The 26,754-nt window shown below is 41.8% G+C and overlaps 1 protein-coding gene across 4 annotated transcripts in view; it reads right to left on the bottom strand.

Moving 5' to 3' along the window:
• NSD2 (nuclear receptor binding SET domain protein 2) overlaps positions 1 to 26,754 on the bottom strand; it is a 106,371-nt gene that overhangs the window by 69,040 nt on the left and 10,577 nt on the right. Inside the window, exons 1-3 of one of the 4 annotated variants that reach the window (XM_084517770.1) lie at positions 11,897 to 12,078; positions 6,270 to 6,357; positions 3,889 to 4,153 (exon numbers count right to left, since the gene is read on the bottom strand). The exons of 1 other annotated variant lie outside the window; for it this stretch is intronic. The gene's annotated coding sequence lies outside the window, so the exon portion shown is untranslated. Of the gene's footprint in view, positions 1 to 3,888; positions 4,154 to 6,269; positions 6,358 to 11,896; positions 12,100 to 26,754 lie in introns of those variants that run through there. 2 more of the 4 variants (XM_084517769.1, XM_084517771.1) reach the window with 2 other exon arrangements.

Genomic DNA, 26,754 nt, shown 5'->3' with positions numbered 1-26,754 from the left:
ATTTCTTTAAGCTAGAAAGACATCAAGGTTGAGGCAGACCAGGACAACTCAAAAAGCAATAGCTAATCAAATTAGACTGTGTTAGTAGCATACTCAACATCAAAATACTGCATGTACTGCACAAGTGACAGTCACAGAATAGCTTAGGTTGGATCATCTTCCTTCGATCGTCTGTTGAACCCCCTGCTTAAATCAGGGACGACTCAGACCAAGCTTGTCAAGGCCTTGTCTGGACAATGACCAGTAAATAATCAAGTGAAAAGATGTGACTTAAAGTAATCAAGTTCCTCTCTCTATAGCGAATAAACCCAAGGATGGTAAATTCATATTAATAAAAATAGGAAGACCTACAAGACCATGGGCAAAAGACCCTGCATTTTTAGTGGTTGCCTTGAATATAGCAAATACAGATAATATGCCTGTGCGTGAAGTTTGGTTTATATATTAATACGCCCTACTAGAAAAAACTGAGACTGAAAAAGGCTCTTCTAATTGCTGCACGATTTGTAAAGGGAAGGCAATGCAGCCAGGTCAATAGTAAATGAGGAGATGAAGACAAAGATGGTAATTTGAATCAGAAAGAACATCGGAACTGGTAGCATACAGGTTTTAGAATATGGAAAATAGACCATGTTTATGCAAAGAATTAATCAAGACAAATGAAAAGAGACATAGTGTAAGAGGTAGACTAGTGGAAAAAGAGGAAGCAAATACAGTCAAGTAGCCCCATTAAGGAGCTGATACACAGAGAGCAACTTGCATGTCAGTCACCATTTCTAGGTCAACCCAATGGAAGAGATGGAAGTTGTCAATTCCCTTTGTCACATCTCTGTTCTTCTCTTAAAAAATAAGCTGCAGTGGGATTCTGTTAAAATGAAGACATTAGAAAATCTACATTCACAGGAATAACAAAAGGCTTCAGGAAAGAAGGGCAAATTTGAAGCTAGTTAAATTTTGCACAGTTTTTGCTGTCCTAAATTGACGGTAGTAAAATATCATAAGCAAGCAGAAGGACTGGACATTTTGTGATAAAAGGCCAATAGAGAAGAAAAGAAGAAAAGGGGATGAAAGAAAATGATCAGCAGCAGATACAGGGAGTACCATGAGCTCAGAATTAATGTAAGGAGAGCTAGAATACAGGACATTAAAGGATCAGGCGAGGCAGATCACAGAAAAGATCTGGTTGATCAGAATTCTAAGAGTAAGGTCCAAAAGCAGCTCAGTATACGATTAGATTTTATAGTTAAATTAACTTCATTCTTGCTGGACAGCCGTATTGCATAGAAGCAAAAGCAATCCCTTATCTTTTTCTAGATGACACCGTATCTACAGAAAAGGAAGCATGGGGGAGGGGAGGGAAAGGCAGGGGACAAAAGCACCACACACTAATAGCAGCTAATGAGCTTAAGCTAGTATCGCCCCATATTGTCTGGCGACCCAACAAGTGCAATTTTGACTAACAAAGAGGAAAAAACACGACAGACCAGAAGTCTGCTGAATAAACATGATATTTTGGCCTGCGAACAAATAGCTTTCAGTAAGCAAAAGGAGATTTGACTTATCAGAGAAAGGTCTCTAGATATTTTAATAGGACAAGGATACGTCCTGGCAGTGGCTTTGTATGTATTTTGATTCTCAAAACCAGATTTTACACAAGGCAAATTATTTTGCAGACATTTAAAATGGTTTTATTAATTACTTGAAGGTCCGTCATATGACAGGAGTCATGTGCCAAATGCAGTCAGTCTGCATGTCACATTCCTCCTTCACTGTCCAGGCCACTATCATTTGTGTGATATTTATTATTCACTTCTTCCACATCTGCTTCAATTTCAGAGATGCTTTTCTTGTGTGTCAGAAATAATGGAGTAGTCCATTCCTTCCAATTCTGCCAAAGGGAGCAAACAGAGTAAACAATCAACAACAAGCGCCACTATGAAATACCACTTCTGTTTTGTCTCTGACTTTTCTTAAAGCCATTTCTCAGGTGAATTACTTAAGGGGGGGACAACATACCTAGAAACAAATTCACAGTAAAAGAACATCCACAAAAGCTATTTTTATTACCTACAAATCAGGCTTTCAGCTGCTGCTGAAAAAGCTAATAGATGGCTACTGTGTTGTGTTTTTTTTCTCTGTAAAGGTAACTTTGTAGTAAGCCCTCTCCATTCTCTCACCAATCTTAAGGCCAAAGGCTATTCCTATTTTCAGATCAGAAGTAGACAAAATACTTAGAGATTTATCAAAGTTACAATACATTCCACTAATACATTTGAAAATCTGGCATATGATTATTCCTACTACCTTGTATTAAAAAAACAGAATATCAAATAGGAGTAAAGACATACAACATGTTCTCTGTCGTGCAGTGATTATTCTACACTATATTAAAATAATGAAAAATTACTAGAGGATTACTAAACAGTAATTCTGATTTACGTTCAGAAAAAATGGCTAACTGAAAATCACATTGTGGGTCTGCCAACAGCTGTTGTAAACCAGCTCTATGCAGCAAATTCTGCTTTTCTCACAAAGTGAAACGTTACTGTAGCAGCTAATAGATAACCCAAAATCATTATACCAAATGTTTCTAACAATTTACCACTAGTATTTTCTGTTTAGAAGACCTAGAAAAGAAAAATCAAAATTTAAAAAAAGGCTCTTCTAGACTATAGTTAAGTTTAAAAGCGCCTGAAGTAAAGATTTATCTAGTCTCACTGCAGATAGACAATGATTCCAGTTAACCTGTCAGTTGACAACGCTGACCTACTAAGTATTTTTGAATGAGTACAACAAAATTTCTTTATCCTTACAGCACATGATGTTTATATAGACTCTTAGCGTGCCTTTGCAGAAAAAGACAAAGCATGTTTTGAAACTGTGTGAAAAGGTTACAATAACCAGCATGAGTACAGTTGCACTTGCACTTGTTTGCCACCAAATGTTTTTAAATTATCAATCTTCTCTAATTTTGCTTTTTTCTTAATGGATAACATGTCAGAACTTATTTGACATAATGTTTTCATCAACTGAAACAAGCATTTATTGCCTTCAGGAGAAGGCAATAGGCAATACAAGCTTGTACAGAATGCAAGCTTGTACAGTTAAGAATTGTACAATGGCAAGTGAAGAATTTCTTCATTCTAAATGTTACTTGCTATTGCAAAAAGCAAGTTTACAAAACTGATGAACTTTTTGTTCCTCTCCAGGAAAACCTTGTAACCAACCTCTGCTGCTGAGGATAAGGCTAGAAGATTCTACTACAGGACCTCTCCTCATTAATTTGTTGTCTTCAAAATCAAGATTTTTTTGCCACTGCAGAAGAAATTGAATTTTGTCAGTTTCACTCCTGGTACTGAAGGTGGGTGGTTAAGTAAGGTAGACAGATTTGAGCAAATTCCTGTAGAATGATGTATTTTTGACTGAAGGGAGATTACAGATCTCTTCCTCATTTCTAGGGCCACAAATCAAATAGAAAAGAGTTCCTTCTTTTCTGCTGATAAGCGGAAAGGAACATCAGTGCCTAAAATGGCAGAAACTACTGGATTTACCACCAGAATTTAATAAAGTAGGTGGCCCTTATAGTTGCTTAGCAAATGGATCCAAAAAGCCCTATTTTCAAATGCATACTTGAGACTTTTCTGCCTCCTTGGGGGTTTCCAAATGGTTCAGCTTAAGGGGAAAGGCTGCTCTCCGGCAGAACAATTGACAATACAATACAGCCTAGGTGCTTACTCACCAATGAAATGATCTCTCTCTCTCTCTAAGGACGAACCAAATGCAATCTCAAATAACTCAGCACTTAGTTGCAGAGCTCCTTCCTCGTTCATGCTGTTTTTGTGTGTTGTTTTTTTTTTTTTTTTTTTTTTTCACCTGCTCCAAGCCTACCTTCGTTTCCCACGCCTTCTTTAATCCTACAGCTTTTTCTTTTCAGCAGCCTGCCTCTGCTCCTTGCACCATATCTTCAGGACCTGGATCCTCTGGTTCTACATAATACTCACTGCTGCAGGTTAATGCACTATAATCTGTTTCCTCTTCACTGTGGTCAATGATCCTGCCCTTCCTCTCATTTGTAGTGATGACAGTGTAGGAACTGCCTGAAGCTTCGCTGTGTCATGAACATTTCTGATCATGCATATTCTGATGATCAAATCTGGGATGACATCACAAAATAAGTTATCAATGTAAGCAATGAATCAAATTGTAGGATTAAGAAAATGCTATCTGCTACACCTCTACAGAAACAAACAACATTGCCCAGATCAGATAACAGCTAATTTTAATAAAGATACAACCATTTTGCCTAGACCTCTTAGAACACTTTGTATCTATCGCTGCATTACCCAGGTAGGTGGCTTTAGATGCCAGAAGCATACTCTCTGCATTGCAATCGTAAAAAGCTGCGTTGTGATGCTGGTGATATATGAGGCCTTGCCACCAGTATGAAGGCCCAGCTACATGAATATAGCATCAAAACCTTCAGCACAGCGCAGTATTTGCCCATGTCTTCTGGTTGTACAAGCAGCAATACACCAAACTGATAGTGCATCTATAATGTGGTCGGGTAACGCTTATAAAAATATATATATTTATACATACCTGGGAGGTAATGTTCAAAGAGAGGTAATACTAACTCAAATGCGCTACAGCCTTTTACTGGTAGACTTGCACCTATCACCAGAACCTGCTTATATTCATATCTGATCAACATAATTGTGTCCACAATGCAATCCTGGCCATACTGTACTAATTCTGGTGCATTTTGCACATCAACTGTAACCATGTACGTCGAATTATGTTCTTTAATCTATCAATGCATTATTTCAAAGCAAAGCTAGCACACGTAAATTACAGACATATAGCAGGAGCACTCAAACAAGGACTAAGTTCACGAGAGTCTCTACCATTAGACACTTACCCAACAAATCCAAATACCTGCTAATAAGTGGCCTTTCTGGTTAGGACACTGTTTGAAGTACAAAGTATCTCCCTGTGCCAGGGCTTTCACAGACTTTTCCCAAAATGCATTACTACATTCTCTTGGCTCTTAATTCCCTTTCTACTTTTTTCACTCAGTCTACACAAAGAATGTCTCCAGAGCATAGTATGACTGTTACAGGTAAAGAGACTACAAGGAAGTTTTATGTTTCTGCAGCTGTCTTGTGGCTTACCCATTTCACCTGGGGACAGAAAGATAAAACACTTTCCCGTCCAACAAGCCAATTCTTGACCTTCTTGCCCACTTTCCCAACCCTGCTTTGAGAGCCTTACAATGGGCATTTTTTTGCCACTTTTGCTGTCCTTTCACCTCGCATAGTATTAGCTCTGCGGATTAGTTCACTGCCTTATCAAACACAGCTCTTTAGAGAAATTCTGAGGTAACTGCTTCTTATCAGAAAATCTAGAGTTTTGACTGTCGAAATAAGCCTTGTTAAGCAATTGTAGTTGCTATGATTACTTGCAGAAGTTCTGAGGGCTCAACTATCACTACCACTTTGGAGCCAAGCATTCCACTGCTGAATAGATCCTGCACATGCCCTTTCTGCATTACATTTAAAGCCTATTACTTTTTATTTCATTAATTATATACCTTGTTTCTGTACTGCTGCTGAATTTCAGTCGTGTCCCAGATTGGCTCACAACATTTGTTTCCAGTTTATTCAGGAGTGCTACTACACAGCAGCTTCTGATAGCCTGCAGTTTGCATCCATAGAAAAATCACAACTTTAATTTCATTCTGAAGTATCTGATTGAACGTTCCTGGCAACTGCTCCAGCTAGCAAAAGGATCCATATTCACCTCTTCCATCCTACACTGCTCTCCAAGGTTCATTCTTTGGCTTAAATCCCTCTGGCTTTATTATCAGACTAGAATCTGGGCATTCTTCACTACACAGATAACTCCCCTGTTTAGATGTTTGAGTGCCAGTGCAGCCAGGTTCTGTGCTCCGATGGCATCCCACCAAGGCTGGCAAGTTCCACAATTGATTTATCTGACACACGATCTCGTGAACCTCAGCTCCACAGGCTAACCCATGCCACAGCGGGCACATTTACACTTCAGTATATTACAATGAATAAATAAATGAAATGGGTCCCGACCACTATGACAGGAGGCTGTTCTACTGCAGCTTCTTCCTAGGGCGGCTTTTATTCTTTTATCAGTCATTTTTCGAAATGTTTCAAATGAAGTTCAGATCACATTTCTAATAAAATCTTACCTAACCTCAGCCTTCTTTCTCAAAAATATTTTTGTCACAAAATATTCACCTTCTGCTCCTCGGTGCATCTATTATTCAGCAGGGCACAACGCAGAGAACAGGACAACATTCACGCTCTGCTTTGTCTTTGATCGTGGCTAAGAAAACATGGAATTCTGAGGTTAGTCTTCAAGGCCAAATATGTTTAAAGATGATTATTAGTTTAAAACACAAGCTTCTAAATCGTTCTGTGTGTTTTAGCACAGATATGTCAGTACTTTAGTAGGAGGTACAGACCAGAAAAGGTTTCAGAAGGACAGTTAAATGCCCGTCTCCGTCAGCCAACAGAACAAGACCACCCCGTGCTTCTCTAAAGAGTCACAGAGAAACCTGACAGTATCTTTCACAGACAGCACAAGAAAAACGTTAAAGCTTCTATGAAAGTCTATTCCAATTTAAGGACTCCTTATAAAGGACATGAATAGGCTCTAAAAAATCCTGAAGTACCTTTCAGCTTGCAGAAGGGTTGGGTTTTCCCCCCCCCTTTGTTAGTTTTATATTTAATTATGCGGCAGGAGGCTACGGCTAGGAGGAAAGTAGCACATCATGCTATATTTTTTCAGTCCTTTGCCACATATGTATCCTTCCTCCAAATATGGATGAATATAAAATAGCTCCAATTTGTACTGGGGAGCTGAATACCAAAGTTCAAAACAAGATCAAATTGCTATCTTGCACTAAGTTAAAAATAGGACAAGTTAAAAGGATGGGGACAAAACTAGAAACTGAGCCATCACCTGTTGAGTAACCCTTTTTAATTTAACACATGCTTTAAGTCACTTAGATGTTTCATTAGTTCCAAATTATGTCAAATGCCAGAACCTGCATCGACGGTGCCCCAGGACAAAGTAATTTTGTCTAAGATAAGAATACTCTGAAGTACGCGGCGCTTCATTTTTCCATACCTAGTCAATTCAATTTCATTGCTATGAAACCCTCAAATGAAGGTTTTCAAACATCTCCTTTCCACACGTGGCTGGCTCATCACTCCGCTCTGCTATCAGAACAATTTCCATGCAATGGTATTATTGGTGAACGGTAGCAAAAAGTATAGCACAAGCCTCACTTTTGGTCTGACCATGATTACCAGGTATTTCTCTGCTGCACACAAAACGCATTTTAAGAGCACTAGTTTGCGCGATGGCCTATTTCATGCTCCAGACAGAAGCAGCCTTTCAAATGCACCAGAGACTCAATAGATTAGCTGGTGCTAAAGTTTAGAGTTGCTTGGGAGCGAAGTAATGCATGATGGACTGTGCATTAACCTATCATCACCAGACACGAGGTATTAGTATATATGATCTGTTCCCAGGAATCTTGGGTATTTTCATAGTTTGCTGTTCACCAGAAGGGCAGCAGAACAGAGTACGTATGACCTAAGTTTCCCTTGTAACACGTTCTAAATACTTTCCTTCCTGCTGATGCTAGAAAACGTGAAGTAACTACACTGGACACCATCAATTTGATAAAAAGATTACAAACGGTACTTGATATATCACTTCTGTAATTTCTGTCAGTGTAAACCAAAAGAAAAAACCTTTAGTACATTTATACAGCTGTCTTATTACCTCCAACAACTGCAGGTCATAGGGAAGCCAATTTGAAGTTGCAGTGAAGGTTGAATTTGGGTATTTCCTCTCTCTTCCTTCAAAAAGCATTCTCAGAACCAAAGCTTTTCAAGTAACCACTAACTTTATAAAATGGCTAACCGACCCATTCGACTGGCCACCCCAATTTACAGGCTGCAGGGTGACTGCTGGCACGTCAGCGAGGCTTTCCTCATCACTTCCTTTCTCCCGAATCTTCCACAGTTATGCACTAAAGGAAATTTAGACTCCAGCGCCAAGCCCTGATGGGATTTTTTCTCTCTCCCCACTTTCCCACATGCCCACTTATCCTGGTTGGCGCATTCCATCTCCACCTCCTCATTTACACCACCAAGAGGCCAGTACATCCTCAGGGAAGGCTGTTTTCAAAGCTATACCCTAACTGGAAAGCAAGGCTTCTTGGAAAGGCGGACTTACTTATCCGCTTAGATCCGCTTCAGTGTTGCCAGTCTTCTTCACCCAAAGCCTGGATGCAAGAGCGATACCAGAGCGTATTTACCCAACCCTAAGGCCGTTTCATTTGTCTTTGCCAAAAACCTCAGAAAGACCTCAAACAATACAGCCACGAACACAGTATTAAAACACGCAGTCATCATCTACGGCGTTATTATTAGTTGCATCGAGCGCTTCTTTGCTGATGTTTGTTTACTGACTGTTAGGGGATCTGCTGCTTCCAGCGGCATCGCTCCGTGGGTGCCTCCCATTGTGCAGCCCGGTGCTCTCGAGGAGAGGCGAATTTCTTTTCCCCCTGAAAAGGCTAGGTGCTTCACCTCATTCTACGGGAAAAAAATACGTGCAATTTTCATGCATTCAACCATCTTCTCTGCTTAAAACCTACAAGATGTCTTTGTAGTTACGTAAGGGGGAGTGACCAGAGGTGACCGAAACGCAGCACGAACCCTGCCTGTATCTTCTCATCATAAACTACGTCCTTGATCCAGTAATCTGCCCCGAGCAGGTGAACCTTTATGTATGCATGGAGTTCCAGGGTAGTCAATAGGCTTTGATCGACCACCAGGAAAGACACGCATTTATCAGCCCGGAGAAATCAGGCCTCGCTTTGGAAGCGCACTGACACCGGTGGAACAAAAAGCAGGCTCAGTGCAAAAGTGAGAGGTGAATGGGCCACAAACAATAGGACGCTGAAAAACAATCCCTTCTTTCCATTCCTGGGCTGCTCTGCTAGCGCAATGTTTTGGACGCGAGCTCAGATACATAGACACAAATACACACACACACAAACATCCACACACATCAATTTCACTGCTAAATACTAGAAAGCAACCCCCCACACATTGTTTTTGCTTCCAGTCTTTAAAAAAAAAAAAAAAAAGTTTTTTGGGGGTGTAATAACCAGTCTTTTGCATGCAGCTGTAATTTACATGCAATATTCTCATCTGCAAAACAACCACAGGCATCAGAAAAAAGAATACAGCCCCACAGATATTACAACACAAATATTTTTTCAGTCTTACTGCTGATTTGCTGGACTCATACTGAACTAAAAGGAAATATATTTTACATTTAATTTCAAATGCATTAACCACTTTAATTCCACACCCTTAAAATATCACGGCCTAGTTTTCTTCTGAGATTTTCTAATAACATTTGATAAATTTATAGGTTTCACTGTACTTTCCAAATCTGATTTTTTTCTGAGCATGTATGAAGGTGGAATTCCTACAATCTTCATAACAACTAGCCATGCAGTCCCCAGGAACATCCAGAGCTTTTACATTTAAATACTGTGGAAAAATGTCACATTTTCTGATGGCTACCAACTAGATGAAAATCCTGGCATGTTTTAGGAAATGGGACGTAGATGCTTACTGAAACAACCGAAAAAAAATTGCATATACTGTTAGTACTGAGCCCTGAGTAGTCCTGAAAAACAGTGGTTTTATTCAATGATTACATCCAACAGTCAAATAATACCACACTGTGAAATTGAGGAGTTTATTAAGGTTGATATGCTGCATTTCCTGAGAAAAAATCCCACAGCAAAACAAGCAAATAACAGCTTCAACAATAAATTCACAGAGATTCTACTTACATACAAAAATGTTGGTGAAGAACCAATTTATTCTTTCAGCCCTGGCCACACATTCCATGTTTAAGGAATTTTAGTAAGCATCTGTCCACATAAACCACCAGCAAGGACTCTTTGCAAAATCTATTACAAACTTCACTGCCACCCTACAGTGTTTACAGTTACCTTCCTTAGATGTCTGAAAATGTTTGAAAGCCAAGCATATCTTCCTTTTTTTTTTTTTTTTTTTTTTTTTTTTAAGACACAGACCTCGTTTAGCTTACTCAGCACAGGCAGCATTAGCTCCTAAATTTAAGAATCATTATAAACCAATTTTAATGCAAATGCCAATAAGGAAACTGTTCACACACACAAAATACATGGGCAGTGACTGATACCAGCCTCCTGCCTGTTTAATGGCTGTTAGCTACAGGCCCATTTTCTCTGAAATCTGTTTAAATACAGTGTTTACTGTCTCTGCACTTCTACTAGTATTTACCCCTCCGTTCAGCCGACATATTTAAAAAAAATAAAAACAAAAAAGCAAGTATAAATACGTTCAAGAAGTGTGGCAAATTCCCTCCTCCACCCCCAGAGCGGTAAAGCCACAGCGGATGAGCTGTAACTATGGCCTTGGGAATACAAGTTCCCCAGGCTCTTTTACCACACAAATATCAATTCAAGTTGCAAGAGCCCTATCCTCTCCTCCTTAATGCAGATCGAGCCAGGCAGCCCCACAGCCTTCGCAGGAAGGTTTTCTTCCCGTTTTCCTAGCGAGCCTCTCCTCCGGTACCGGTCCAGGATGGAGCGCAGGAGGGTGTAAGTGGAAGGATCATCACACCAGTGTTTAGTGGAGGAATAAATCAAACATGGCTTCCCCCTCCATACATTTCCAGAGTTACATTCACTCCTGCTGCCGTGCGATCCCACTCCCACCCGCAGCGAAGGGGCAGGAGCAGCCCCCACCTCCCCAAACCCTCATGCCATGGGGTGGGGGGGTGACCCTGGCTGCTCTCCACCCTGACGGGGGGAAGATTTAAATCCCAGGGGAGGGTTTTTAGGGGTGTTTTTTTTTTTTTTTTTTCCTCCCCTTCATCGGCTTCCCCCCCCCCCTTGCTTTTGCGTTTCTCTTTCTGCTTTGCACTGATTAACGCCCCCCCACCTCCAGCTCCTGAGGGGGGGGGTGCAGCGCTCCCTCACCCCTTTATGCTGCCCCCGGCCTCCCGCAGAGCTCAGGAGGAGGAGGAGGAGGAGGAGGAAGGCGAGGAGAGGAGAGGAGGGGGGGAAAAGGATGAAGCTGCAACAGCCGGGACTCCGGCTCGGCATCGCCCCCCCCGAGGCACGGCTCCTGCGGCAGGCTGGGGGGGGGGGACGGGGTTTGGGGGGGGATGAGGGAGGGGTTAAAGGGGAAAAGGGGGGGGTTGGGGGGGTGGGGAGGTATTGGGGGGGGTGGGGATGGGATTTGGGGTGGTTGGAGGGGTTTAGGGGGGGTTGGGGGTGAAGGGGCAGGTAGCGAGGGGGAGGTAGCGGTGGTGGCTGATGGGGGAGCGCAGGCTTGGGGTGGTGGGGGGGGGGGGGGGGGGGCCCATAACACAAACCCATAAAAATAAATAAATTAAAAAAAAATAAGACAAAAACCCCTCCTCTCAGGAAAATCAAAAGGGGAAACAGGAGGTGCCCGGCTAGGGGCGGGTAAGGCAAAGGGGGGGGGAGCACCTCCTGTGAGGAGAGACCCCGGCCCCACACCACCACCACCACCACACCACCGCCTCCCTCAGGGGGTGCCGGGGCAGCGCCCTCAGCCCCAGCCCGCGGCCAGGCGAGGCGGCGACATCCCGGAGGGCGACGGAGCCACCACCAGCAGAGCCACCAGCAGAGCCACCGCCACAGCCGCCACCCCGCTCCCGCCTCCCGCCCGCGGGGCCTTGCGGGAACGTGCCCCGGTGCCTCCCTCTGAGGGGAAAGGGGGAAAGCAAAGCAGCCCGGCGGCGGCTCACTGACCTGTGCCCTAGCGCATCGTTCTCCCCCCGGGGAGCCGGGCGTGAGGCGGCGGCGGGAGCTGGGCGCCGGGGGAGCTGTGAGGAGGAGGAGGAGGAGGAGGTGAAGGAGGAGGAGACGGCGGCGGCGGCGGGAGCCGAAGGGACGCGGACACGGCAACGGCGGCGGCGGCTCCTGCGCGGCGGCCCCGCCCCCTCCTCCGGCCAGAACCAGCGCGAAAAATCCCGGCCGCTGATTGGGCGCCGCCGCTGCGCTGCCCCCGGAGCGGCTGTTTCAAATCCCCCCGCACGGAGCCGCCCGCACGCGCGGCCGGGAGCAGCGCCAGCAGTGCCAGCGGTAGAAGCGGCAGCAGTGCCGGCAGCAGCAGCAGCAGCGCGCGGGGCTGCGGGAGCGGCGCGAGGGCCGCCCGCCCGCCCGCTCTGACAGGGCCGGCGGCGGTGGCGGACCCAGGGGAGGGCGGGCGGGGAGGCTGAAGGCGGGAGCTGTGTGGGGCCCTCGAGGGTGTGCGTGTATGTGGGGGGGGGGGGGTCCCCAGGTGGGCGACAGCGCGTCTTTTATCACCTTTTTCCTCATATTTTATTATATTATATATTTTTTTTTACCTCTTTATCTTTTTTTTTTTTTTTCTCTTCTCTCTCAGCCTTCTACGCGGGGGCGTCTGGTAACCGTGCCCTCCTAACCCAGCACATGTGCGCTCTTCTGAAATAAAGCCCTGATCTAAGCCAAATGTTTTGACTTTCCCCACCGCTGCACACGATCCCGAGGCTCTGGGATGGTTTGTGAGGACCGAAACGCGCCTGGCTGCGAATTACCGGGGCTGTCTTCCTCGGGAAGCAGGGCCTGGTTTATTTGTTCTCGCTCGCATCAAAATAAGTACATGTGCTTGCAATTTGCCAATTGGAAGCACAGCTATTTTTCAGGCCAAATCGTTAAATAGCTGTCATGCTCTGATAGGAACAAATATTCCCATGAGCTGTCGCAGCGGGTAATGCAAAGCAGGTAACAGCAAACTGCTCTGAGCCTTAAGGGGCTGAGAAAGGATTGGGGAATGCTGGCCAGGGCTAAAGGACATCGCCTGTGGGTGCTGTAAGGCCTGGCACACCCCAAAAGGTGATCAGGAGGTAAGGGAGCAGGGCAGCACCCCAGCACCGTCCATCCTCGCTGTTGTCCCATCTGCTATGGAAATCCTCGAGCCACCCTGTCCAGTCCTTACTGGTAGAGGTCATGGTCTGTGGGTGTCTTTGCCATGGGTTTAACGGGGGTGCAATTTCCCTCAAACAGCGGTTAACAGTCGAATGGTTTGCACTTGGTGCTAATTACTTAGTAATGAGAAACTTAATCAGGGGCTGATTAAAACTTTAATCTCAAAGTGGCTGAAGGAAATCTATCTCTAGTGATAAAGGTACCTGGACTTGTTTTTTTCACCTTTCTGTTTAAAAAAAAAAAAACACTTGATGTTAGGCACATGAGATTTAGCTTCTGAATGTCAGTTTTTACAGCATTAAAGAAAAATGTAGAGCTGTTTATTGTAAAATAGTTAATTTGAAATAAACATTGTGACAAATTTCTAGTTTCCATTTTTTTCAAGATCAGTTATGTGTTTACAGAAAAAATGTTTTCTAATTAAAGATAGAGGCGCTGTATCAACACAAATTAATAGATGTACAAGTATGCGGATCCTGCAGTTTTGCTACATAATGGCATATATAGGAGTGCTTTTCTTCCACAGTTGAGCAATAATGTAAGGAGAAAACAAACAAACAAACTGAAAGTATGAAGCATGTTATGTTTTCAGGGGTTCTTGCTGTTTTCTGCAGAAGATTATTTATGTAAGAAACCAGGTTAGTTACCAGTAACTGATATACTTCAAATGCACTATCTACTCTCTGCAACAAATTCTGTGCTCAGGTTTATTAACTATCTCTATTATTATTATTATTATTTTTTTTTAATTCTGTCCTTACTAGTAATGTATAAGATCCTCCAGGTATTGCAGTTTTCATGTTTGTCTTCTCTGTCAGTTGTTTAAGATTTAAGTGGAAGGATTTTGCTATCATGGTCAAGGTGACAACAAATCTTTCTTACTCCTTTCAGCTCGTATAGATCATTGGCCTTGTCTGTGCTATTAAGATTTGCAACCACCTAATTACATCCTAATAGACCCACCATGCAAATGTACAGTGGAGCTTATGTTGGAAAGTGAAAGATGTTAACTGGAAAGGCACCGTTTCAGACTATACTTAGACATTATTGCAAATTTGTTGAAAGGCAAGGCCCTTTTAGTGAGAAACTGTGTATGCAGTTTTCCAACTTCAAAAACAATTGACTGTTTTCTTGAGCTCCTATCAAGATAATAAAATTCTTTTTTCCATGGCATTACCCAACGAGGTTGACTCTCTGAAAGTAGATAGTTATTTTATGTTTTTCAAAGCTGAGCTCAAAAAAAGTTTTAAGTTCTATTGAACAGGTGTGAATGACTGCATGTGCAGTGTAGAAGGAGGTTGTGCTAACAAGAGTCTCAGTACGTTACTTTTGAGTGCTAGCCTTGAAATAATCGAAGTAAATGTCCCCTAATCTGCTTCTGGTAGTTTTCAAATTTCCAGAGCAAACCTCTTGGGAGTTTTATCCTCTTTGATAGTAATTTTGAGTTTGAAAGTATTTTTTTCAGTTTGATGTTTCTTAGGTAGCAGAACAGGTCATTGAAGCCAAATGATGTATAGCTAGAGTAGATCATAGTATTCATTTATTGAGTCATGTTTCATTTGGTATCTAAAATTTGATTGTTTTAATTTCACCTTTTATGGACATATTGTATTAACAAATAGTATCAAGATCAATATCTGTTCAACTCAAAGGAATTTAAATAAATGTAGTGTTGTGTATTGATCTAGAAACATTTAAATGTTTTAGAGGTTATTAATTAGCTAGTAGGCTGAAGGATAATTTGCAATTAAAACACAATTCCAAGAACATTTTCACTATTTATTCAGCTATAATGGTAGGCAGTGCCCCTGACCTTAGGCGTATGTTATGATACGTAGAAATTCTAAGGCAGAAGGAAGGCGATTCTTTTTGTTGCCATCGCAGGGACCGGAGCATCTGAAAGGTTAAGTAAGGCCCACATTGTAGTCAGCGTAGTTTCACTGTGTTAGGCAGAGCTCAGAAACTAATCAAATGTGTGTGGCACTATTCCATGCAACGGTGCAAAAATCTCTCCCCTGTGAGCCTGGTCAGCCCTGTTAACAAGGGGATGGGGCACGTTTTGAGGTAACTCTCACTATGAGAAATAAGGGAGATTTGCAGTCCCTGTGCTAAAGCTTTGCCATTCTCCTGCCACAGGTCAAACATAATGGAGGGGTAGTTAGCAAGCATGCTTAATCTAATTGTAGATCTTTGTGGAAAGAACTTCATGTTTATATTTTTCTCCTGATTGCTTTCTGGTTTTTTTAGTCTTTTATTTTTGTTTCAGGTTTTCACATCAGTGTCTAGTTAGTAAATATTCTTCTGGATACAGATAATCTTGGCAGCGATGTAGAGTTGTACTGAAGTTAAGTGAGCGCAGCTGATGAGTAAATCAGATCCTCCCAACTGCACAGCCTATCCGCAGTGTTTACTGTCCTGCAGGTGAGATAAGGGATGTACTAGGCCATATAGAACCCACAAACGTAGATATTTTGTTTCACTGGCTTTTTCCACCTCTTCAGGCTAAACACTGAAGGCATTGTAATTCTACTTCAAAACGTGAATGCACTGGGAAAGTTAATACTGCCTGTTCTGTTTTGTTGTAGCACTGATGCGGAGAGATCTTCCCAGTCTTGTCCCTCATCACCATGGCTGCTCTTCCACGCTGGCAGCCCATCACCTGAGCACTGGCTTCAGCCAGCAGTCCATGTTTTTTTTTTTTTAGGATTAACAGTGAGTAATGATTATTTCCAACCTGAGCCCTGTCTGAACCTATCCTCAGCTGTGTTAGGTGTAGATAGACAGAGCCACTGATCCTTCATTGTGTCAGTCCACGTGCCATCAAGACTGCTAAGAAAAATCTTTATCAGCACCTATACATTTGTTTTTGGGCAGGCAACATGCTCCATTCTGCTTAATACAAAGAAAGCAAGCTGCTGTCGTAGATTTAAGTATTAAAAACTTAATATAAACTTGTATTAACAACTTTATAAACTTCATGAAGCTTCATATTTTATATTAAAACTTAATATAAACTTAAGTATAAAACTTAAAACAGCATTACAAAATACTTTAGCTGTAGCATAGTAATTCTGGGATTGTAGTACTAAATGAATGCTTGGGAGCCTACAAATGCACTGGCCAATTAATCTGAATGAAAGTTCATAAAAATGGTAATTTAAAATTTCAGCATTGTGTATTAGAATTCTTTAAAATAAAGTCAAAAATGAGAAAGAACAGGCTTTTCAGACTTTTTGTATGTTTTGTAAAATCTCAGATAAAATGGAGTAATAGTATTTTTAATTGAAAGTTGATTTTTCAAGAAGAAAGTGATCTGCTTAGAGAATTTCTAATGTAATTGTCCAAATGAGAGACATCCAAAGTGTGCAACTATACTGTATAGCTCAAATACAGTTCAGAGTAAGAAATTTTAATGTCAGTGAAAATATACAGTTAAACGTGAATCTTCTTACTATGAGTTGTGCACCAATCTGTTTAGCAGGTACGTTTTCAGTTAGGAAAATAATGGGATCAGATGTCACTTCTCACAAATAGTCTCTTTCTGTTTGCATCATTTATGCTAAGCAGAAGGAAGGGAAGTGTCACTGAGCGAGCAAAAGGAATGCTGAAGACATGAGGGAGTGGGTTACATCTTCAGGGGAAGGCAGAGGGCAGGAGAAAGGAAAACTGAGGATCATATCCCTGCTGTTTTCCAGTGTTGGGATGATAAAAAACAGCTGTATACTAATTCTAAGTAGCTAACATGCTCCAGCCTAGTAAAAGGGACTTCAGTGCACTGATAAAGTTGTCTATAGAAATTATGCCTGTATCTTCAGCATCAGTATGACTTACTTTAAATGTTGCTGACATTCAGAGTAAAATAAATCTAATGTTTGTGGGAACACAAAGCTTGAGGATTCAAAACACAGTAACTCCTCCCTCTATTGACTGCATAGTATGTTATGTTTATAAACATAATCTCACTTAGAAGTATAAATACCAAAATGTGTTCATAATCATAACTATTATTTAGCATTAGAGCAAAATTACAATTTTTTGGAATATATTTGATATTAGTCTCTAGATTTTAGCTTGTTAAGACAGAAGCTCAACTCTCAGCTTCTGAGGATCTACAACGTAGATTTTACTGTTAATTCTGTTGCATTTCAAATTATGATTTATGTTTAATCTTCACATAATTATTGTTCAGCGATAAGCGCAAAGTGCTAAGTTCTACAGCAATGTAAGTCTCGAAGGCTTTCTTTCGTTTTGGCAGAGAAGTGACTATTGATATTTCCACTGTATGCCAGTGCCAAAGAATAAAGTTTGTTAAGGGTTGAATAGGCCAGATAGATAATGCTACTTCTGTTTTCAGCAGACTCTAATGCAATGTTTTATTTCGCACATATATTAATCTTTGCAGCCTCTATGCAGAATGGTGAGGGTAACTCTGTCAGTCCTAAAGGTTAATTTCATTCTTCTTTAAGGCATGCCATTATTCTGTTAACAGTAATTGCTCTTTTTTGAATGATTAATTTGATCATATGAACTGTTTCTAATTATGTTGGTGGCTGGCAATTTCCTGTACTGAGAAATTGTGGCTGTGATCATATCCCATTTACTCAGTATATATGCCTTGAGAAGAATGCTTGCTGACAGACATTTTCAGAAATAACTAATTTTGAGAACTGTTTGGGGAATTTATATAAGATTTCTAGCACTTGTTTTATATTGTTGTTGAGTATGTGCAAGTATACTTCATAAGGGCTGAAGCAACTGGATTTGAGCCATAGGATAGGCAGGTTTGCAAATGAAGGCCGAACTGCTAAATTATCACCTGTCCTGATTTTGCTGTGAAAACTGAAGGGAGTAGGATGTGTTTCTTGCACATTTAACCATGTTCTTGAGCTTGATATGCTAGCTCCTCTAAGCTATATTTGTTCGTTTCAGTTATTGTTAATGAGCCAGAGCTTACACTTTGCAAATCGGTGCAGGCGTATTATGAGACACTTGCTTGGTGAACAAGCCCTAGCAGGGAGTGAAAGGTGGCTGCTGAGCTGCCTGCGGGAGCCGTACTGCGGTTCACTGTCAGCAGCTCAACCCTAAATGCAAGAGTGATCCCACCATGGCAGTTCGTGCTCCAGCGCTGGATCTGCGTCCAGTTCATCCAGTACAGAAACATTGCCCTGTTTCAGCTGCATTTACACCAGCTGAACTAAACTGTGACTCAAATCAAGAATGCACTCATTGGAGAAGAGGTGTTGGGCTTAGCCAGCATGTAGGAGGCATCCCCCATGAGCGTTCACTCACTCTGTTGTCTCACGCTGAAGCTGAGCATGGTTGTAGTACTGCTGTGCTAATAATAGCAGCATTCCCATGGACGCAAGCCATCGTGTGTTAGACACTCCTCCTCTTGCAATTGCTACAGCAACTGGGTACATGGTATCTGCTGAAGGGCTGAGGTTATGTGCATCTTCTAGGTTTGAAAATAAATTGTTTGCAGTGGTCCAAAGAAGGACATAGACTCCTGAATTCTGAGTGCCATTCAAGTGCTTAACCTGTATATCTAGGCCTCAGCTTCTCTCTTACCCCAGGAGCCTTTAGAGGGACTAGAAATGCTACTTTTGCCTTTGACTGGAAGTACGCTGCTTCCAGAATGCAGCTCATCTGAAATACCAGACTCCCAAAACAGTGATGCCTCCAGTGACCTGACAGAGGTCTTTCCAGTGCGACTAAATGTTTTGCTGCAAGATGCCAGCTTAAAGGCACGTTCTACATGTTCCTTGTTTCACGTACACTTGTAAAACACTTACATTTGACTTTTATTTGGAGTCACTCTAGCAAATGCACGTGCCTCATGTTATGTATGTGAGTTGTCTCCTTGCAGCCCCAGTCCTCTGTGTTTTAATACAGTTGTAATCCCCACCACCTGCAGGGAGTCTGGCCTAGCGCATCCTAGTCCTGCAGGACAGAATAGCTGCATGACTGTTTGTGTTCCCTGATTTGTCTGTAATGTGTCCCTGAGGATTTTTGCAGGCAGGCGGCAGACTGCCTGTGTGTCTGCTATGGATGCATGACTTATAATATGCTAGAGAACTTTACCAGCCTTCCACTGGCTACTTAAAATTGGTCTGGTGATCCCCACCCCCCTGCACAAACACACGCTGCCTCTCCAGCTGTATATTTCCCTCCCCGTTTGCTGTTGCCACCTCTGAGGCAGTGACATCTAATCTGTTTGTGAATCAGCTCAGGCCCTGACACGGTTTCCAGCCTGGTGTGCGAAGGTAAGCTGACTCCCTTCATGAATGGATCACGAGGTCCTGCTTCAGAGGCTCGGGCCGGGGATGGTAACACCTCCTGTTGCCCAACCACAGTTTGCTGCCGTGTGGCTGGCTGTCTTCATCTGCTTGAAGCCATTCTAAAACTAATAAATAACGAGGCACGCTCTCAGAACTTACCAGATTCCTGACTGTACAAACAGCAAATATAAATCTGAATGACACTTTGGAGGTGCTTTTTACAATGCAATATAAACACAGTGACTAAGCCTCTGGAAAGGCCTAAGAGTATGCCCACACTGGGACAGTTGCTAGGGCTGGCCCTATCTGATTTAGGAAACACTGTAAAGAAGTCATTGGTTAGTGGGAAACATCTACTCAAGAGTAGTGTTTGAACAGTGCAGGTCCCAGAACAGAATTCCACTTTAATAGCGGCCAAGATTCATTTAAATATGTACTGTGGCTTGTGAGAATTAATTTCTAGGTCAGCTTAAATAATAAGTTATTCTATTCTTCCATTTCCCTTTCATGGTATTGTAGGCAAATTAATTGTATTTCAAGCATTAAATAATTTTAAAGATTTAATTTATGACCCAACTATATTTGCCTTCTAAAAACTCTCAAGGGCAGGGACTTTAAAGTCTTACATGTTCGTACGGCACCAGTACAGGAGCCCTTAGCATGTTGGTGTCCTGTAAGCAATACTGAAATATAAATGTTAAATAATGGTGTCTTCTAAAGGTATGAGCCATGTGTTCTGCAAGCTTTTGGCACACTCACGAGTGTGCACCAGGCAGACACGCACTTTGGAGTTTGAAAGATGAGCCCCTTTTGAACTGTAAGCATCTCATCTCAGCATGATTCCTAAGGAGAAAATCTTTTTCTCTTGTCCAAGCGTTTTGGATTTATGTAGGCCCTGTGGAGTTCACTGGTGGGTTTATTTGGCAGGTGGGCCTTATTAACCTGCCAGCAAGGGACTATTTGACCTGCTTAGGTTTGAACAGCTTGTAAATAAAGATTCTGTCAGGGAAGAGAGATTCTCCTGTGCTTCAGACTATTTATATCTCTTATAACTGTGGCTGTTATAAAGAAACAGAAGGTCTGGGATGTGAGACAGAAAGCCCTGAGGGAGTCTTACATGTTGTATTTGGATTGCTGTGTTAATATCCTAAAATAAACACAGCATGCCAGAAAATGGGGAATACTTTTTTTTGGTAATTATTATTAATTCAAAGACCTAAATTATTGGTTATTGAATGGAGTATGGCTGAGCTTGGCTGCAGAGGACAATAAAATAACCTCTTAATTTAACACTAGCAGCTATTGGCAATCAATGGGAACCAGACATTTAATGAGCTTCGTTTCCCTCTTCTTTTTTTTTCTCTCCCCACATTGTTCTCAAGTTTCATAATTACTAGTACCAATGTTTTTACAGCTCAGGTTAATAATAAATGCAATAGGTTTGCAATAAATTGTAATCTTAATCGAAATCAAGCAGTGACTGGTACAGTCTCCATCAATGGAAAAAACTTTAATTGGGAAAAAAAAAAAAGTATTGTATTGAAAGGTATGTTGTGTTTCAGATTTAAAAATCCTTTCAAAAAAGTCTTTTGGCCTTTCTGGTGCAGGACTGACTTTAGGGTCCTCTCTAACTATCATATGCCCATTAAAAAAATTACATATCTATGTCAATGGAAATAATTACAATGCAAGAAAAAATGTTTTATCTCATTCAGAAACCACCATCTTGGACTAGATAAGTGATGATTTCTGAGAAAGGTTTCCTTCTGCTTCAGTTGACCTACTCAGGACACCCAAATGCCACTGCAGATCAAATGTCATTGGGTTCAGCGTCTGCTGAATCTCTGTTGAGATTTTGTGTATGTATTACTTGTTTGTTCATTTGAAAGTCAATTTTACAATATTTCTGTCTTCTGTCCTGAAAGGGCTCAATAAACGTTCTTTGATCTTAGGTTAGGCCGATCTGCTCCTTATTCAATCTAGTGATATTTTTGAATATTAACAGTCACCAGATTATAGAAAATGGGTTGAGTTTACAACCATAAGCATAACTAGCTGCAAAAGTATGTAAACCAAGAGCTGCTGCTGTGGCCACAGAGAGCTTGATCTCGGGGAAGGACAAGCAGGATATTACCACTGACGTGCGCTGAGGGGAGAAAGGCTTCCAAATTCTACTAAGTCACCATAACTTTGCCAGCGGAAACCACTCAGAAGAGATGCCAAGAGGGGCAACGTCCTTTCTTGTTTTGTTCAACCCCTTTTCCAAGTGGGCATCCCTTTTATGCGCTGCATCCCCTGGCTCCTGGCCCTGCAGTGAAATGGTGCTGGCAAAGCCCTGTGCACCTGTTCCAGACGGATTAGCCGCTGGTGACAGCCCATACCCAGAATTTCCTCTGCAGATGCTAGCACCCTTCAACAAGTGAGTCAGAACCGTTTGACTGAGAGCTTTTTATAGTTGTTGAGGGTGATGCTAATCATCCTAATAAAGTCGAGTTCTTAATCTCTCATACTTAATGGTTTGCCATTGGTCAGACAACGATGCCATGATCTTCTTTGCTCCCATCCTTATTTGCTCTACCAGCACTGCAAAACACTATTAAGCTTTTATGATCATCTGTCATTATGTTGGAAAGTGAGTGTTGTCTGGTGGATAAGATGGCAGGCTGACTCCAGAATTGACTCCACTAATGAATTCACCATTGGGAAATCTAAGACTATATTACTTCCTCTGCTGTTTTGATTTTCCTACCGATAAATACATTCATTTAAGAATTCAATAAACAACTCATACTGAAAGTCAAGCACGCCAGGACTGGTTTGCGGTACTGGGCTTTACATTAAATTCTCTAGTCCAAGGAATCAGATTTTGTCTGTATTGTATTCACATATGTTGATGTGCAGCATAAACAATTACAGTGCTAACTGCTTATAAAAATAATATGCACTTTTCTCTTTCGTCTGCTGCTAATAGGTCTTCATGTTTTGGTATAAAATGGTTTTTGATATAAATAATTTACTTTATTGTTCATGAAAACTGTGTCCATATAGCTAAAGGGAACAAATGTCCTAAATTTAATTTCCCCTAAGGGTTTTTTTTTTCCTTTTCATTTTTCTTTCTACAAATACATAAAAAGAGTCAGGCACTTCCTGCTATGCCCTAAGCACAATTTTAGTTCCTGGTGTATCCACTCTAACGTATACAGGAAGGAAGGAATAATCTCTTTCAGGCTGTAGTACTTTTGCAGTGCCTGCAGTAGCTGTAGCTCAGACTATCCATAAGCGACTAATACTGGAGGGATTGTGCAATGTTTGATCTTTGGGAGTAATAAGGAACAGGCCCATTCATAGGTGAGAATAATATGCTTGGATCAGCATTGTGCAATACACTGAAGCAGACAATGTTCCTGCATCAGGGAGACTACCATCGGCAAGAATTAACCCAAGTATTCATAGCAGTCATGAAATGCACTGAATAAAAAGAATTCTTTCTAAAATAAAACCCTCCACTTTCCAGACAGGAGAAAGTAAGATTGATTAGGCACCACTTGTAAAAGGTAGAATTTGTGAACGAGGAGGATGTTAAGTGCTTCTAGAGAAGAAGGATTTGCAAGAGAAGCCTGATAAGATAAAGATTTGTCCAAAACAGGACTGGGAAGTGGCTAAGTGGGAACTGCGAGCTGAGTGTGTGGGAGGGAAAGAGGCAAGCATTCATTTCACTGCACACTAAGAACAGGAAAAAAACATGGATGGGGCGTGGGGGGGCAGATTTTTGTTTTTTAGTTTGCTTAAAATTAAGTGACATGTTGCTTTTAATTCTGTAAGATACTAAAGCTGTATTCATTTGCTTTTATTGTCCAATTAAAAGTTTTTGTCCTTTCTTCTCATTCTTCTCTTTATCTCTGTCAAAAGAAACCCAAGTAACAGATCCATCCTGATTCACCTCTCAATCCAATAGTTCTACTTTGGTCTAAATCCAACCACTTTGCTTTACAGGTAGCGGCTGTTATTCTGAAGAAGCATGCTGCAGAGCCATCCTAGCTCTCACCTGCTAGCAATCAGACAGGTCCAACATACCCTCGCACCATGGAAAAGCCTTCCCCAGGTCCCTGTGCCAAGCTGATGTTAGGACAGAATAGCATAAAATAGGTTATTCAGCTGGTGAGGGAGTAAGGCAGAGCTGCCTGGTAAAGCAGTTTTTCAGCCTTTTGTGCAGTGTATCGGGAATCAGGATCTGGACGTTTCACCATAAATGAGCTGTTTACTAAACATTTCCTGCAACTTTCAGTAAACAGATTGGTTCATCCTTTTATTTATTAAGATGCTCTTATCCTTTCTATAAAAACATATGTAATCTGGAGAGATTTCTGAGTGACAGAGTGGATTTGTGAAAACATCCGCATAATGTTTTTCCACTTGCTTTCAGCCCTGTTCTTGGATTTGCTGGCTGAGACAATGTTTGGAGTGAAGTCATGTGATCAATCTGCATTTTCTTGCAGTCTTCCTGAGCTGTTGCACCACTCTTTTTCATGCTAGGTATTCTGTTGATCTATAGATCTAGGCTCCTTTTTTTTTTTTTTAAGGGTAATAAATCAAAATTATACAGTGTTAAGGATTTCAGTCAGAGAGATTATGTCAGAATTAGAACATTCCCGAGTGAAGGTCATATAAATCAATCCTTCAGTTATTCCATTTTCAGTTTCATTGTAATGAACAGTACCCTGCTTGCAGTGAGAGGGCTTATGGTGCTAGAATACTGATAAGATGATATTGCATTCAGAGTACATTTTCTGCTATTGGATGAAATCTGCAATGCGATATATGACATCTGTACGAGGGTCTGTGTTGAAATGCCTTGAAATTGTCAAATTATAACATTCTAGAGATGAGCTTGCTTTGTAAAATCATCGAATCACCTTTATTGCGGAAAGAATTTAAATGATCAAAGTAATAACAAAGCTCTTGTAGTAGAAATGTAAAAGGAAAACGTATCACTCTTTCAGTGCTGGCATATTAAACAAGTTAATGGTATATTGCTGTGCCTTCCTAACACTGGGGTATAATTTTTACCTGGGTAGTAATACCTAACAATTAACACCACTTCCCATACGTTAAGTACTTGACAAATTATTTATAATAATATAGCAGCTAAGAAGCCATTTTAATTGCTTGTGGAATTGTAACACAGAAATAAGGAATTTGGGATTGGGATCAGACTGTTGGGATTTTGTGTTATGCTGCTGATTGTTCAGGTTGTTGTCTAAATTCCTCCATCATCCAGACACGCAACCTATAAATACTTGCTAATGTGTATATTGAAGCTGTGCTTGCAGGACAGTGTGAAGCAAATATTACTCCTTGATCGCACTCCTACTCACTTTACCCTGGGGAAATAGCTAAAACATGTGCATCTGCATTTATTCATTTGCTATACACAGCCCTCCACTGACATGCCAATATACCAGAGCTTGTCTGCTAGCTTATTTTCTTTTCACTGACTGCTCTTCCCACCAGCTTCTCCCTGGTTTAGCCACCTCTGATCTGTGTGTGCCTTCCTCCAGCCTCCTGCCCCCTGCCCTGCACAGACACTCAGCTGGAGGCCGCAGGAGGAGGAGGAGCTCTCCAGGGTTCTGCTTAAGCTGAGGTGCAAGCAGCTGGGAGGATCAGCATTTGGGGAGAAATACCTCCAAACTGTCCTTTGATCCAGCCAGCTGGAATCAGCTTGCAGAAGTGAGAGCTTGCCCAATGGCTAAATAGGGCAAATAGTGCACCAAAGTGCTAAAGGCTCTCCACTGCAAGGTTAAAGATGGAAACAGTAATTTTGGCAGCAGCTCCCCATCTACCTGAATACATCATGATGTTCTGAGCAGTGCCTTCAGTGTGGAACTTGCAGTCTTCCATGTTGTATTTCTGGAAGGATAGTTTAAGTAGACCATGGGAGGTGGGACAATGGTTGCACTGGAGGGGACAGCAGAGTTTCAGTAACACTGTGATGTTGAGGCAGGTGGACCAGCAGCTGATGGATTCACTTCCTCAGGATCTGTTCAGGAATGATCTCATGGTGCTGGGAACTCTGGGAAGTCCTGAAGGATGGTGGAGTGTGGTTTTTAAAATTTTCATCAGGATTTTTTAAGGAGATGACTTTAGCTTTCTGGTTGTGCTGGAAATCTAACAGCATCACCATTTTATCAGCAGCTTCAACAGGGACATTGAAAGAGTCAGCCTCTCCACACTACTGGATAGATTGACTAGGACTAAGCAGCCCGTGGAAAACGTTTGCAGAGTTTTTACACTCCTCAGAGCCTGCCGTTCTGGAGCACAAGAGCTGAGGGATGACAAGCTTAAGACAAAGCACAAGGACCAGAGAGGCTGGTGGTGATAACCATATGAAAAATAGACGAACCAGAAGGAGTGGGGAAGAGTGAAAGGGGCACAATAAGAAGTGCACCGGGATATTATGCAGCTTTTCAGGAAACAATGGCAGATGTTAAGCAGCTCATTAGAGAGGCACAAATCTCTCCAAACGGTAATACCAGATCTGGCCAACTGCAGCGTGAATGTGAGCGTGGGTACACAAGCGTGGGTTGCGTGTGCCTCTGCAGTGCGGAGGCTTGAAGACAGGTTTGCCATAAGCACACGTGCACGTGAGCTGGGACACAGCAATATACAAGTAACCTTGGTGACAGAGGCAAGACTGAAACACGCATTCATAGCTCCCAGCTCTGTGCACAGACCACTAGACTACCTTCTGTGTTTATCAGCAGCGATGAAATACAACAGTCACTGCTGCAGGCGGAGGAGGCTAATGGCAGCGACACTCTGTGCTTGCCCTATTTCTCATACTCCTTCCCTAAGCACTCGTTGCTGGCTATGATCAGAGGTTGGATAAAGGGACACACGCCTTTGGTCTAGCCTGGTGCAGTTGTTCTAGTTTCCATAATGCCCAGTGAAGCCCTCATCCACCCTAAATAAAGAACAGGATGTGGCACAGTAAGTTTCTTTGTTTACAATGTCTTAATAAATTCCAGAACAAATGTACTCAATTTGGAAGCAAAGGAACATTTTCTTACTGTCAGAACTACAAGCTCATCTTGAAAGCTGATAGTCATTGCTTGCTTTCTTTCCTGTATATCAATGCAAATACAGCTCTGGAAACAAAATCTGTGAATTTCTTCTGCAGTACCTTCTCTCTGCCTTCACATCCTCTCTCAGCAGCATCTGTAATTCTTACCTTCAACAGGTTTATGAAATGTCTCAGCTGAATGAAAATGTGTTGTTACCGATAGAGGAGAAGGACTGGAATTCATCTTATTTATTTATTTATTTATTTTTTACAGTGAAATGGCATTAGTTATGTTGACATCCCAGTTATAAAGGGAGCAA

This window comes from Aythya ferina (assembly GCF_964211825.1).
Source record: "Aythya ferina genome assembly, chromosome: 4".
In the NCBI taxonomy this organism is placed as follows: domain Eukaryota; kingdom Metazoa; phylum Chordata; class Aves; order Anseriformes; family Anatidae; genus Aythya; species Aythya ferina.
Note: the sequence above shows the minus strand (reverse complement) of the source record. Positions and strands in the feature narration are given on the sequence as shown.